Source organism: Phyllostomus discolor, chromosome 11 (genome assembly GCF_004126475.2).
Source record: "Phyllostomus discolor isolate MPI-MPIP mPhyDis1 chromosome 11, mPhyDis1.pri.v3, whole genome shotgun sequence".
Classification (NCBI taxonomy): domain Eukaryota; kingdom Metazoa; phylum Chordata; class Mammalia; order Chiroptera; family Phyllostomidae; genus Phyllostomus; species Phyllostomus discolor.
The window spans coordinates 14,625,074-14,641,036 of NC_040913.2; positions in this window are offsets into that span (position 1 = coordinate 14,625,074).

Sequence of the window (15,963 nt, forward strand, 5' to 3'; positions counted from 1 at the left end):
AAAATTAAATGTGCAAAAGGTGGGCATTCAGGTAAGTGTGGGAAAGAAAATAGGAAAATTCTCAGAAATGAATTGTTTGTCTTATCTCTGTGGAAACAAAAAAAATTACCCTGGTTAGTGTACCTCAGTGTATTAAGTGTTGGCCGGTGATGCAAAGGGCCGCTGATTCAATTCCCAGTCAGGGCACATGCCTGGGTTGCAGACCAGGAGGGGGTGCGCAAGAAGCAACCACACATTAATGTTTCTTTCCCTTTCTTTCTCCTTCCCTTTCCCTCTCTCTAAACATAAATTTTAAAAAAATAAAACATGTTTAAAATGAAATCAACAATGTAAAACAAAAAAGAAAGAGGGTCAATCTGTATGGCCTGGATGGATATCCCCACAATATAGCCCCAAAAAAGCAGCTTCACTGGGAAAGATAGGATTGATTTTCTGTTAGGTTCCTAGAACTGCTGTGCCTACTGAAATGAGGTCAGTCTTCTAGAGGGATGAAAACTAACCCTGATAAAGATGTTGTTATGTGGGTTCTGGATTCTGGAAGTCATCTAGAGAGACTGTTATTAAATTTTTATTTTATTAAACAAACAAGTAAATAAATTTAAAAATCAATTTAAAGTTTATTAGGTTTTCTGAATTTTATTGAAAATAAAATTGCCAATTATGAGTATGTCCTAGATTGTACAGTATTGTTTAATATATTCTGTATTCTGGAGAACTCTGTAAAGAAGGCTATTTATTTATTTATTTATACAAAGGGAATGAATTGTAGACAGACTTTTTTTTCAAGTCACCTGCTAAAATTTCACATACCTCACGATCCCACAGTCATCGTCCATGGTACATTGCCTCCATAAAAGGGATAAAAGAGTGGTGGATAAGATCATTATATTTTCCATATCAATGTCTGATAAAAAGTAACTTGTTATTGCTAACCCTGTGTAACCTTTATAAACTCTGAGTAGTGACATGGCAGGAAGTGACATCTGGAGTTCGTGACTTATAAGCAGAACTAGCCATATATGAGCATGGGTGACTGAGACTTGAAGAGCCTATAAGAAACCAAGGTCCTTCAGTGTCTTCAAGCTGCTGGATTAGTCTGTGGTCTGTTGGGGACCGCTCTGCCTGGTCTCAGGAATCTGTGACTGCCTATAACTACGGCTGAGTAAGAGGCCTCTGAACCAGGAGATGCTAGAGACAAAAACTTATTTCCCTGGCATGAACGCTGCCTGTTCATATGTCTCACTCCTTTTCAAGCTTGAACGGCAGTCAATGACGTGTAACAATTCTCTTGGATAGAGAATAAATCTAAGACAGACGTGTTCACGAAGGAATGACAGGGACGAGACTTGCGGGCCTATGGAAATAATGGGGTGATCAACATCAACCCCTGCCCCCTCGGCTTTGCCAATGCCTAAGTCCTTGAGAAATCCAAGTCTCCCAGCTGCCTTTGTCTCCTTGGCCCAACTCAGGCCCCTTGGAAGTAACAGGGGCGGTACAGTCCAGACCAGAAACGGCGGACTCCCGGAGTAACCAGGCCTAAGACATAGAATGTGAAAAACCCTGTGAAATCTGCTTGCTAAAGGATGCTCTTTAATTAGAATATAAAGTCACGGGCAGGAAACAGAACTAAGCTTTAAGTCCTGTAGTCTTTTTAAATGATAAAACCCCCAAATCTCTGGCTTAGGATCCCAGTAAAAAATCTGCCAACACTTTTCAAAAGCTAACTACTTGTAATTTGCAAACTGTATTGGTGTTCAAGAATAAAACCCTGCTTGTGCAGGGGAGTGGGGTGCTTTTCACTTGGGAAAGTGGCCACTTAGTCCCTACTTCTCCACAGAAAATTGCCTGTTTCTGTGTATATTCTTTTCTCATGTTTCAACAAGCCATCCGCAGCATTGCGTAATCACTGCCGGCTGGTGATCATGCGTCAGTGGTCCTATCTAAAATCCTTTTGTTACATGAGACAGTGAATCCTTATAGAACTCAAGTCACTAATAGTTGTGTTCTCTGTTATTTGCTACCACAAGCACACTTGTATAAGGAAAATATATCATCCAGCATTATCCCATGCAAAAGAAAATGACGAGTACAATTACATTATGTAATATATGAAGAGCCATAAAAGTTCAGAATTGTAGATTAGTTTATAAACCAAGTGCTTTAATATTGTTTGAATTGGGGTATTAGACTTTTAAGAGATAATAGAGTTTTAGAGTCAACCCTGAATTTTAAAATAGTTATAAGTATTCATGTTAAGATTTTTGACTAACATAGTCTTACATGTATCTATCATCATCATTTAGCTATATAAAAGAAGGCACAAATAATGTGAATAAATAAAACTTTAGAACTCTTCCATATAACATTCATTGGTATTTTCATAGCCCAAATTGCCTACATTAGAATTAATAATTTATTACTAATTATTTATTAGACCCAATTACACATACTTAACCTGTAAGATATTATTAGCACTGTTACAATGTCAAGTCAACCACATCTATTATTCAATAAGATAGTAAGCTTGGCTATATAAATCAAGATTAGAGTGTATTGTTTATGACTCTCTGGAGGTATGAAATGAAATATGAAGACTATTAGGAATGCTAAAAATAGCTGAATCCTATATTTCTATCAGCAGGGATGAAAATTGCACATTTTCAATATCCTGAACAAATAACCAGATCAATAATTTTAAAGTGATTTACTGTTAAATTATCGTTTAAATATAAATACAGTTTTAAGATCAATATCCTGCCAAATATGTTTTTGCTATTTGATAGAAGACTATAGACAACTATCAACAAAGGAGATTAAACTTTCTCACATTTGTAATAGCTCAGTTGTTGTATTTAGATCTATGTGTGTGAATTAGGTATTCTAGTATCTAATTCACAATATTCTAAGATGGGTGCTTTTACTTTCTTGTGTATGAGTATGTGTGGAGAGGTTTTTGTATGTGACACAAAAATGCTTTCTAACTGACTCGTGGTTCACAAAGGTGTGTACCTTGCTAATTCTTTGCTAGGTGAAGTGACTCTGAAGCCAACCCAAACTTTTTTCATAGTTTCTTAGAGATTTTAGGTGGACTTGTTTCATAATTAATACGTAGTACCCTTGATAGTTTACCTCTTATCCTTATTGGATTCTACACAAAGCAGAATTCTAAGCCCTTTTAAAAATGAGTCAAAGATATATCTCCTTATATTACATCATCACCATGTCCTTCCCAATTAAACCCTAAAGCTTTCATTTTAAAAAATCAGAGAATTATAGCCAGTTAATTCTTGGTTTTAACCTCATCTGTAGAATTATGTTCTCTTCACCTCTGGACACGGGGCCTCAGTCTGACATGAGTCTTACTGAAGATTCCTGATACGTCTGGGTAATTGAGCTGGGTTTTTTCCAGGCAAACTCTCATCTATGAAATGGGGTAGAATTACCGTCTGGGGAGATGTAAATGCAGATCATCATTCCTTCCTGATTTTCCTTGGCTGAAAGCATAGATGTGATTAGACATTCAACAGTTTCTTCAAACTAATCTGTTTACTTCCATGTGGGTGGGCTTAAAACCAAATTTAAAACCTGAAATTGTTTTGTCATCAATGTCGACTGTCAGAGGTTCTGTCTACATGAAGCCAAAACAGCCAGATGGAAAATGAAAAGCAACATCCATCATCTAAACATTTTCCTTTCCCAATGCCAAGCATGTAGATGCTTGAAAACAATGTCACGGTTGACCAAATGTTTTACTTTTAATCTAGACGTTCTGGCATTGTGTGGATGCAACCTCAGTCAGTGTGCAACTTCCCATGCAAAATTACCAGATCCGCACAATAGTAGATAAATTAAAAAATGATTCGCTTCAATATAATATGTGTGTACACGTGTATTAAAGTCTTCACATGAATGACACACTATGTTTGGTACTATAAGGGGCATCATGCTGGATAACCATAGTTGAAAATAAGAAAAAGTAATCACACACATGCACAAATGACACAAATTACTGGCCTATGGTGATTTGTTATATTAAAAATACACGTTTTCATAAGGCAGGGGAAGGATTGGTATGGTAGAAACGACACAGAGGAGACCTCCAGAGGTGTCAGGGAGAAGTTGCTTAGTTTTGGAAATTAAAAATAACCAGGACATTTAAAGAACAATTCATGAACATTAATGACCTCTAAGGCATGAAATATATGAACATGGGTCCACAAACACTGGTTTATTGACCAAATCTGGACTACTTTGTGTTTTTTTAAAATGTAGGTTTATGGGGTCTCAGACATGCTCATTTGCTTGCTTGTTGTTTACTTTTTTCTATGGCAACTGTAGCACTACCTCATTGAACTACAAATCCACAAATATTTGTGAGAGGGTCCTTGACAGATAAGAATGTGCCACCCCCGGCACACAATGCATTTCAAGTGCAGAGCAGACTCCTGTAGTCAGCGCTGTGGAGTAGGAGACATGGGACCGAGAGGACTGGACAAGGGCCTCAGTGCAGAATGTTTAGGACCAAGATGTCGGCACTCAGAAAAACGTATTACTTAGTGGGAAGAGATTAGCCATATGTTTTTGATACAAAATCAATGGCAATGTGTGGAAATATTTGAAGGCTGAGAGTGAAAGCATCCTGGAAAGCATTTCAGTGCTTCACTATTTTAAAGACAAGCCTATGTCATTACAATGTGAAGCCAATGGTTTGAGAGAACAAAGTAATTATGATATAGTTAATGACAACTTATTCATATTATAAAATAAATTATTAATGTTTTAGACACTAATTTATTTTGTAATACTTCTGGTCCAAGGGTCTACCACCTGACATTTGAATGCATATGGAATGACTTTGGGAAAACTGCATACGTGTTTGTTCAAGGTTTCCTGATTTGATTCAGGGGAATAATAATAACTCCTCACTCATGGTGTTGTTGACTGAACTAAATGCATTGTTCCAAGTGAAGCACTTATAAATAGTTATGATCATTGTGATTTTGCATATCATTTAATTGAGGCAGAAAAGTATTGTATTTCAAAATAGATTGAGAGCAAATATTTTGCTATTCATCACTTCTGTTCAGCACTATTTTTAGGGCAAAAGATTTGCTTCTTTTTCAGAGAATGTATGGAATTCTCTATCTCTATCTGTTCCTGTGGTTAAGTGGCTTATGACTGTAGATATAAGTGAATCTATGATATTCCCATAAATAACTGTTGCAAGCTTATAAACTTACTTGATGTCTACTCTTATTGTATTGCTTTGCTATTGTCTGTCTGCTGTAATACAGGCGAACACAATGAGGTAAGTTCATTTCTGTCTTTCATCATGTTTCTGCATTCAAATCCTGTTATGATAGAATCTAATACATCGTGTCACAGCAGAACTCTTCAGGACCACACACTACTCAAAGCCACTCAGTTTGAGCTATATGATAATTGATTGGTATCTGAAATTTTTAGAAGACAGGAAAGATGACCCTGGGAAGATGGCCAATGCAAATATATGACTCAAACTTTATAGAGGAGGTTAGTCATCAACCCATACAGTGGTTCTTCCTACTTTAGATCACAAACTGGGAAGAAAGAAACTTGGCTCCAGAGAAGAAGGAGAAAGAAAAGTGAACGGAGATGCTGTTTCAGTGGGTCAGCTCTCATGGTGAGGATTTTTCTCCCCTTTGAAAAACACTACATTTTTTTAGAGATGATTGTGGATATGAGCATTGGTGTTCTGCGTTTCTTATGAGACGTTAAGTGTTTCCTTATACATGTGAGACAAACAGAATCAAAAACTCTTTCCAAGAACAAAGAGAAAACATATTAATATATTAGGAAGGACACTGTTCCCAAAGTAACCAAAGCAGTTTTGATTGTGGAAATGGACACTAGGAGCAATTTTTGCTGGAACACTGGGCGGTAACTGGGTCTGCCCTCGGATAAGTGAGATGTACAGTTGCCTTTACTTGACCCCATGCTTCACGTTTTCTTTATGGAGCATCTTCCTAGAGTAACAATCCTGGTCTTTGATGGAAGGAAATTGGACTTGAGGGATATTCTTCTGGACCTAAAACTCCTCTGGGCCTTAGTTTCGGTTATAGGAACTTCAGCGGAGAGCCTGTCCTCTGCCCCATGGTAGAAGCAACTTTGGATTTTGCTTCTTTGCCAATGACTAGATGAATAAATCTGTTTAATTAAGGGGTATCGTACTACAAACTCACTTATTTACATTTATATTATAATCTCCAGATCAAAAACTCGAGAGTAATTAAGTTGACATTTTTATATGTGATTTACTCTTTTTTAAAATCAATTGTTTTCAAATTCAGATGGGGGTGTAGTTAGGGAATAGGGAGGGACATATTGATAGTTACTCCCAGTACAGTTTAATTGCTTCTTTAAGTGACTTTAAACAGTATCAGCACTATATGAAAGCACAACATTGCACAACGTTGCATAATAACGTGTATGTGCATGTGTATACTACATATATATCATAGCAAAGTAAAGCTAGTCATAAGCAACTTAGTAATTATACTGGATTATCTTTACATATGTCTTAATAGATGCCCCAAGTGTATTCTGTGCAATTCCTTCTTTTGGGGATTCTTGGACAGTACCACAATTTTCCTATATCAGCACCTTTGCAAATGTTTGTTTCTTTCTTGTCAGCATTTATCTTACTTAAATCTGTAAGTGTTTCTCACTTAATTCAGGTCTCTCAGTACATGTCACCTATTCAAAGAAACCTTCCTTGACTGCTAAATAAAATGTGTCTGAGTCCTCGAAACACCTTCACTTCCTAAGCACTTACCCTATCTGATTGAATTTTCATCACTGTATAAATAACTCTGAAGTTATAATACATTTTATATGCACTTTTTAACCTTCCTTAGGAGAATGACTTTGTCTTTCATTAATCCATATGCAGGGCTGAATAGAGCATCCAGCATATGTATTTTGGACACGGTAAAAATATCTTGGATGAGAAACAGGACTGGATGCTGGGGAACAGCTATGCACATAAATGGAAGTAAAAGTAAAATACTGCAATTATAAAGGAGAAATTGTGTAATGCATCTTTTTGTTCGAATTGAATCACCTTTTTGTTTTTATCCAAAACGCATTTACTTTTTTTTTTTTAAATATGTAAGTGACTTAAGAGTCTTAAAAGAATTTTCTGCTTACCAAATATTTTAGCTTCATCTTAGGGAAGTACATAATTCCATTTTCATCCTAATGAGAAAAGTTTTCCCTTAGAACTGAGTGAAACTGACTTCAGTTGTTCCTGCTAATGGAAGCTGGAGTACTAGTATAAATCATTTTAGTCTGTAGATTTGCAGGGAAAAAAAAAGCTAGAAATTGCCTCCTTATGTAACTTAGAATAGAAATTGAAATAAAAGATCTTGGAGAAGAGATGAGACGGGAGGCAAGACTAATTACACTATTACAACGGTACATAGCTTTTCTAGAATAGTGAAGGGTTTTAGGAATACGCTCACCTTCACGTTCTCATTAGGGAAGTTAATAGACTTGAGTTTTAGTTTTTGTGCATTTTGTTTTGTTTTCGAATTCAGAAAGATTAGTGATGCACTCAGGGCCTCATCGCGAGTAAGAGGCAAACCGGCACTACAACCCAGGTTCTTGGCTGCACTATTCACCTCCCAACTTTTTTTTTCCACTAAATAATATATCTCCCTCTTCATAAGCTTTAAGTTCCTGTCATACACCGTGGCATATAGAGAAGAGCCTTCCGTGAGCTCCGAGTCTGGTGCAGGAGGCTGGTGTATAAATAGACAGCTGGACTAGCTGGTGGTATGGTAAGAGCTTAAATGGAAAACACTCTGAGCCAGGTGCTGTGGGAGGACTGGCAAGCAAGGACCTGACATTGATTGGGGAAGTCAGGACAGGCTTCGGGGTGTGGGCGACATTTGCCCTGTGTCTTGAAAGAGCTGGGAGGAGTTACTATTAATTTAACTTTTTTAAAATTTTTTATCAGTGAGCATCAGTGTGATTGCTAAGAAAGCACACCCTATATTACACTATGGGAAACAGAATTTATTGTGCAGTGGCATCACGAGAGGGCTACATCCCGTCAGTTCTGCTTGTGTTTTACAGCTGCTTCCTCCTCCTTCTTGTGAGGGGAAAGATCCCAGTTCCCAGTTGCTTTCTTTCCTTGATTCTCTTCTGAATTCATGAAGCCTGAAGCTCTGCTTTCATGTCATACTACTAATTTCTTAATTCATTTAAAAACAACCTGATTGTGTTCTAGGATTATGGGATACAGTGGTGATGATGTTTGAGTCATTGCTCTAAGGGAGTTAATTGCTTCTACTACCTGGACCATGCCAGGCTGAGCAACTCTGCCCCATGAGCTGCCTACTGGGCTCACTTAGTTGCTGCTGCATCTCTAATTGGCGAGCCCCCTTGGTTTCAGTGAGGATCTCTCTCATGACCTGTAACAGCAGTGAGAAGAGACAGATACTGTTTTGAACTAAACAAATTTAATAATTCAATTCCAAGTCCTTTATAAGTGATATGGCATAAGATAACAACAACACAAAATTGAAATGCACCAAATTAGAGAAAGAGTTGAAATACAAAGGTCTGTTTTATACTAGTTCAATTTTGCGCATATGCAAACACAGGATTTGGCTTGTTGACATCATTGGAAAGAAAAGAAGACAAGATTAAAAAAAAGAATAGTCATTAAAGTAATTGTAAATAAAAGAAATTGTTAGTTAATAAAAATAGCACTTATTATATTATCTGAACTCAAATACACTCACCACAAATTTTAAGACCATTCTAAACCCTTCTGGTGACTGAGCAGGACCGCGGAGGGAGAGAATTAGTGGCAGAAGTGTGGGAAAGACAATCATTCAGTACTCTTGTGCTATAACGCTAGGAGCCTAAGCTGCTAAAGCAGGCTATTCCTAAGGACTGCTAACGACTAAATATTGATTAGTTTAATATCAGAAACTCTGTTCAAACATGCACGTTCTTGTTAGAGAACCTCATTTTAAATTTTACTAGCTAACAGCTTAGTGTTATGTATAACTAAATGGTTCCTACCACAGAGCAAAGGAGGTGGGTGTAGGAACTGGAATTAGAAAAGAATAATTTACCTGGTGTCAATGCACTCCAGAAAAGACTACTCAGAACACACTTGAGTTAAACAATTTGTGAAGGGAGGGGGGTCACATGCCATTTGTAACCAGGGCTGTCTCAGGAAGACGGTGTTAGAAAGGAGTTGTTACAGGATTTGGGTTTATGGCAAGTGATTTTGGGGAGGGTGTGAGAAAGTGAGGCTTTGTGTTGGATTGGATGCTGTCTCAGTCATTCGGGCTGCTATAACAAACAACCATATAGATGAGGTGGCTTTTAAAGAAAGAACAGAAATTTATTTCTCACAGTTCAGGAGGCTAGAAGGCTGAGATCAGGGTAACAGCATGGTCAGGGTCTGATGAGACCTCTTTTCTGGGGAGCAGGTGGGTATTTTCTCATTGTGTCATTGTTACAGAACAGAGCCAATGAGGGGTATACGATATACTATTACCGAAAAGACCCCCCACTAGGTTTGCTATGCCCACCACCAGAGGAAAGACATCTCTCAATGACAGAGATTTGTGAAAAGGAAAGGAAATGTTTATTTAAAGCTATACAGACTTAAAGTAGTGACCTAATGTCTTCATTAAAATATTAAAGTCCTTTAGGATACCTACAGGTGCACACAGTCCTTCCTTCTCTCTCTTCCCTAGTCTGGGGTACCGTATCTCAGGAAAATAAGTAGAAGTTGGTGATTCAGGCTCTCAGCACCATCAGCTGTGTAGCCACCAGGATCTCCAGTTAACCCAAAGCCATGTGGCACCTTCTCATGGCCCACCAGCAAGAGTCCTTTCACCCCTTTTCTCCCGAGCAAACTCTCTCCTGCTTCCTAAGCCACATGGCAAAAGGGAGCACCCCAAAGCCGCGTGGTCCTCAGTCTCACCAAAGCTGTGGGGGTCCCCACCCTTCCAAAGCCATGTGGCTCTTCCTCTAATGGCTTCTGCGTCTGGGTTTAAATTCCCTTGCTAATCTTTCTCTGCAGCTCCATCTCTGAATCCTCCTACAATCGGTTACACCTGCCAGCATTCCCCTATCCTTCCAGCTTTACTGGGCTGCCATAGTGAGTCTGGGCAAGTGTGGCCCCATGATGTTGAGTCAATCATTCACATTCAGGTGCTGTAACCAGGGGGAGTTGCCTCCCAGTTACATCCTGGGTAGAAGTCACTTCCATCCCCCTGGCTCAAAGCATGGCCACAGCTATTTAACATATTTATGAAACCAGTTAAAGGATACAGATATGTTAAAGGACCATGCCAGAGGTTAGCTGCAAAGCTGTTGCTATCCAAAACAGCTCTCAATGGCCCTGTTCCATGTGTCTCTTCCCCCAACTCAAACTGGTGGGAGTGAGGACATCATATATATATTTTTCTCTAATATTTCCTGAACACCCTGAGTTCTGGATCCCATTACAAATCCTTATTTGCACCCCCCCTTGGCTGTACCCCATTACATCATCACGTGGCAGAAAGGCTGAGGAAGTACTCTGGGGTCCCACTTGTAAGGGCGCTAACCCCATTCACGAGGGCTCTCCCTTCATGTTTTAATGACCTCCCCAAAGCCCCACCATCTATTACTATAATACTGAAGATTAGTATTTCAACACAAGGGTATGGGAGGGTACAGATGTTCAGGCCATTCCAGGATATCCCTTTGATATCAAGGCTACTTTTAACTTTTTCAAGGTTATGCCAAACTAAATTTTGGAGCAAATTCCTCTGCACATACAGGCATTTGTTAATCAGACAGTCTTTAGCAAGAATCACAAAATCCGTCACAAGATCTATTCCATAGTTACTGTGGAGTGCCAGCTCTGTTGTTTAGAGGCCCTCATTACATTTTATGGAAAGTCTACACTGGCAGTCACAACAATTCTCATCCCCATAAATTCAGCAATCAAAAATGCTTCCCAAAAATGTTCTTTAAAGGCCTGTTTAAGAATTATGACTTTGGAAGCATCCCTTAAGAAATAAGGTGCAGGCTGCTCTAGACTAAATGCCATATGCATAAATGGCATTGAGCAGTGTCTCTAACTATGTTATCTACCCTATTTTTGGTATCATTGATTTTACCAATGAAGAGCCTATTCACCCACTAAAATAACAAGTTTCTATTTTTACCAACAAAACCTTTTTTTTGCATTTTATATGTTAGTGATAGAACCTTATGTGTTAATTTAGATGTAGATAAGTAAAGGGCTTGTAGAATGTTTCTACAATGCTTCAACTTATGTTATATTTCTGTTTCGACTTACGAAATATTTCTAGCTGACCACCCAGGAGTGGTAATTCTCAATTAGGGCAGTTTATTATTCCTTGTGTGGCTTAAGATACTACATAGTTTCTACAGAATGAGCTTCAGATATTTTGGAGTAAAGTGTAAACATTTTAACAACAGCCATATCTCATCATTCTGCTAAATTTCAGCTACCCATCAATTTTCTTTGTGGGAACATTTTGCTCTGCCTACTACTGGTCATCAATACTCACTCATTGGATAAGGCATGATTGGAAAAACAGAAAAATATGGCTTCAGAACAAAATCTGAGGTGGATGTTGATGACATTAACATATGATGGAGAATGATAGCTATACTCTGTACAGCCACTGGGCTAGCAGTTATTTCTTAAAGAGGGATCTGAGCAACCTCTCCATTGCTGCCCCTCCCACCTAGAGTGAAAGTTTTGAGCTCGGGGACTATAAATCTGTCTTTCCCCCTTATATTATTTCCTGGAGAATGTAAAATTGAATGAAAAAGAGCATAGATTAATTTTCTTTATCATTCATATTTTTTGATATTTTAGCAACATTTTTAGTATCATGACTATATCAATAAGCAGATCTGGTTTTATTAAATTTTTTGTGACTTACTTCTGTTTAAAGTGTGTATTTATTTATAAAATGCATATGCTATATGAATGTTCAGAAATCTAATTATCTACTGTAATCCCTGGTAACTGAATGATGCATATTCATATAACTTTAATTTTTTGAAATAAGCATAAAAAACAATTTCCCTGAGAATTTCTTTTATTTTTTTTTTTTTATATTCAACGGCTATTTAGCTAATGGGTATGTTCTCACTACAAGATTTTTCTAAGACACAGTTCCCAAAATGATTGATAGATCACTACTCTAACAAGGATGATCATAATCATGGACCTACCTTTCAGCTGTGTTTTAATACATGCACTCAGCAGGCATTTGAAATGCTGACATCCTGGAAGAAATAGAGAGAAGGCTAAGACTGAAAGTTGCATATAATTCCCATTTTCATTGCTCTAGCCTTTTAAAATCTCTTTTACATTGCTCCAAGGAAAAGAGAAAACGCAAATAATAATTCTGGCATTGTAAATTTTTGAGGTCCAAAGAAGTTCTTTTAACTGTAAAGGTATGTGTTATGGGAAGTGACGTGCTGATAATAAAATACAGACATTTCTAATGACTTACGTGAAGAACAATGGTGCAGTGTCTCTGTAGTGGCATCACTCTCGGTTAATTCAGTTGTGGTTTTAGGAGTCGGGGAGAGAGAGAGTATAAGGTGGGAAGGGTTAAGCAAGCCCTCTAGATATTTTGTGCTTTATTCCTGGAATGTCACACAGGGGTGTGTGGATAAGAGTCCTTACCGTGTTTACTCTTTCTAGAGTCACTATCTAAATAACCCGAATGAGAGATTTTAGTCATTGAAATTATTTCTAAATATTCTAGGCTGACTAGTGAACAGTGGCATTCAAGGAGAGAAAAGCAATGATTTTTAAAACTCATAATTTACTAATATGTGTCAATGAAAGGGAAGGCACATAGATCATCTTCTCTTCTCCTACGGAACACATGAATCGTGCGGTGCCATTTGTTATTTTTAATCTAGGCAATGAGATTTAAAAATGACAGTGTCGGCCTCCTGGCATTAAAACAATATTGGATAGTGGTTATTATTTTAACATTTTTTCTTGTTGATTTGATTAAATTTCTGATGCCTGTTGTTCCTTTTTGCAATGCAAGTAATCCTGAGAAAAACAAATTTAGAATGTGAAAAGGTTAGTTACTATTATGTTGTGTTCAGTTTTGCTATATAGGCCGTTTAAAAACATGATTTTTCAACCTGACAACTAAAATTGTAAAGAGGAATTGAAAATGTTCATCTATTTCTGTAACAAAGAAAACAACAAGAACGGAAAATGTTAACCCTATGTCCCATTTTTCCCTCTACACATTCTGGTAATCATAAGGTTCTGGCGTTTTATGGCTTTATTATGTTCAACTTTACCCTTTAATTTCTATCTTTTCAAATTGTGATGCCATCATTTCTCATCTGAGCTACTACTCCTATACCTGAGTAAGTCACCAAATCTATGATTCGTTAAAGTAATTAAATGGGGGGTCCTTAGCCTGAGCGAGTCTTGGGGTATCCTGTGCAGGCAAACCAGAATCGGAGCCACAGTCAGCGCCCTCAAATCTGAGAAAATGAAAGGCGCCAACAAACGGTCACTAGGTTTTCTCAAATAAAGCCACTACTTAAGCTTTAGCCAATCAACAATTCGTTTGCTTTGCTTCCTTCCGTGTTTTCTCTGTAAGAATCGGTGCGTGAGATTTCAGACGTGCTCTTCTCTGTGCAGAAACCTCGCCCCTCGCTGCTGGCGGAGCAGCTCTCCTGACTACCTTTGCTTTGGAGCTGCCTGATTGAAATCGATGTGAACTCAAATGAACTAATGAACATTTTAATGTGGTTCAATTGATCCATTTACACGTTTGCCATTTAGCGTTCCTTTTCCATACAAATATTTTCCTTACAGAGTTTCCAGAGGACTCTATTTTGGATGCACACCTGACAATATCACTCTATTGCTTAAATTCCCATTACCTGTGTCGATATGTTCAGGAACTATAAAGTAAGATTTTGCCTCTTGATTTTGGGCCTGCTTGATTTTATTCTCCATCTTTGTCACTTATTCCCCTAATGTTATGATTCAACAATATAATGCTGTTTTAATTTCCCACACACACCCTTGTAGGCTATTATGTGAACACATTTCCTTGTCTCATTTACCTTCCTTTATGACTTTCCTCCGAGGCTGCTGCCTTGAGCTGGCCTCAGTTCTTCCAGAGAGCTTTACTTTGATGTATCGTATGGTGCCTCCAAGCTCAATATAAACTGTGTTAGAAATATTTTGTTTATATTCTTGTGTTCATATGTCTATCATTGCATTTGTTTATGTAAGAGAATGAACAATAGTTTGTTTGTTTTTTCTACTTCGGGTGCCTTATTCATCTTTGTGTCATCAGAATCTACTTGATGTGGCAACTAGAATTTCAGTAATGTGTCAGTAATCCATAAATGATTATTTGATTTAGCAAGGATGCAATTGAGGTGGAGTACTTATTTCCAAAAATGTAGTTCATAAGATCTACATCCAAATTTGCTGATTAGTCATACCTATGTAGGCCATTTGTAAACAAGCATACCAAATATCTCTAAATAATATAAATCACTATGGAACACACATTAAGAAACACCAGTGTAGATGGTCTCTCATGTTCTTTTTTTATGTGATAACCCATCCTCCTGATAAATAACTAGATCTGAAAACAAATTCAGAGTACTAATTGTATTAAATTCTATTCTGAATATTTAGTATCATTATACAAATGTTACAATAATGATGAGGTTACATACATATACATGGTATTGAGAGACCTAAAAGTTTAGAAAATACATTCAGTGATAGGAAAGAAAGAAATAAAAGTTGGAGACATCTTCTAGAATAGAGGACGCCAGTGAAATTGGATGTACCAGAAATCTTAAAATATCTTCAAAGGCAATTTAACAGTTTTCCTGGGAACTATATTATTTTAACAAGTTTTGTCAGGAAATTTAACCTCATTTGTAACTGAAATAGCAAACTGAAACTGAACATTTTAATTTTTATTATTTTATAACCAGACGGAGATATATATAAATATAACCAGATATATAATATATAACCAGATGGAGATATATATATAATCTCCCATTCAAAAACCAACTTTATTATATTGTTATTGAGATTATTAATCTCAAAATACCTTTTCTTTTTCTTTTTTGATTTACCCTTATTGTATTTTTCATTACTATTTAGTCCCCTTATACCCCTCCCCCAGTCTCAAAGTAATTTTTAAACAAATTCTATAATCAAATTCATTTTGACATTTTCTAGAAATCCATCCATTAAATAGGTTATACTGACCTATTAGTTTGCAAATGTGGATGCTGTTTTATTTCTGTCTAGAGGGAAAAAGACTGTAACCTTTTGGACACTGGTAAGTTTGGGGTAGTTATTTGCAAGGCTGATTGAATGCTACTGTCATCTCTCAGATCAATTTGTCTAAACAACAACTGCCATGGTAGCAGTTGCCTTTAGTACCAGTTACACATGGTCATAGAGCTATCTGGCCTCTAAAAGTGGAAAACAAACAGCGGAGCAGAAAACAAAAGATGCATTTTAAGCTCCTATTATCTCCTCATAACATAGCAGATATGCTGCCCGATGGACAATTCAAGGTCTTTTTACAGATTGGAAGCAAAGTACGCAGATTGGCAAAGCGAAGGTGACAGCTGAACAATGAATTTCTTGTTTGCCCATTGCAATTTTGCCAGAGAAATAACCTTACTGAGAATGTCTGTTTTTCACTTCAGAAACAGAAGCTATTGTCTTGGTTCAATAAGTTAATAAAAAAAAACCCCAAAGGATTATAACTGATTGCACAGAACTTTATGAAATAATGTATATGCAATAAATTATTCTCTTATACAACTGCCTAAAATTATATTTTTCTTAACGATGTTATATGAAATGCTTAATGCCCAATAAAATGCCAAATA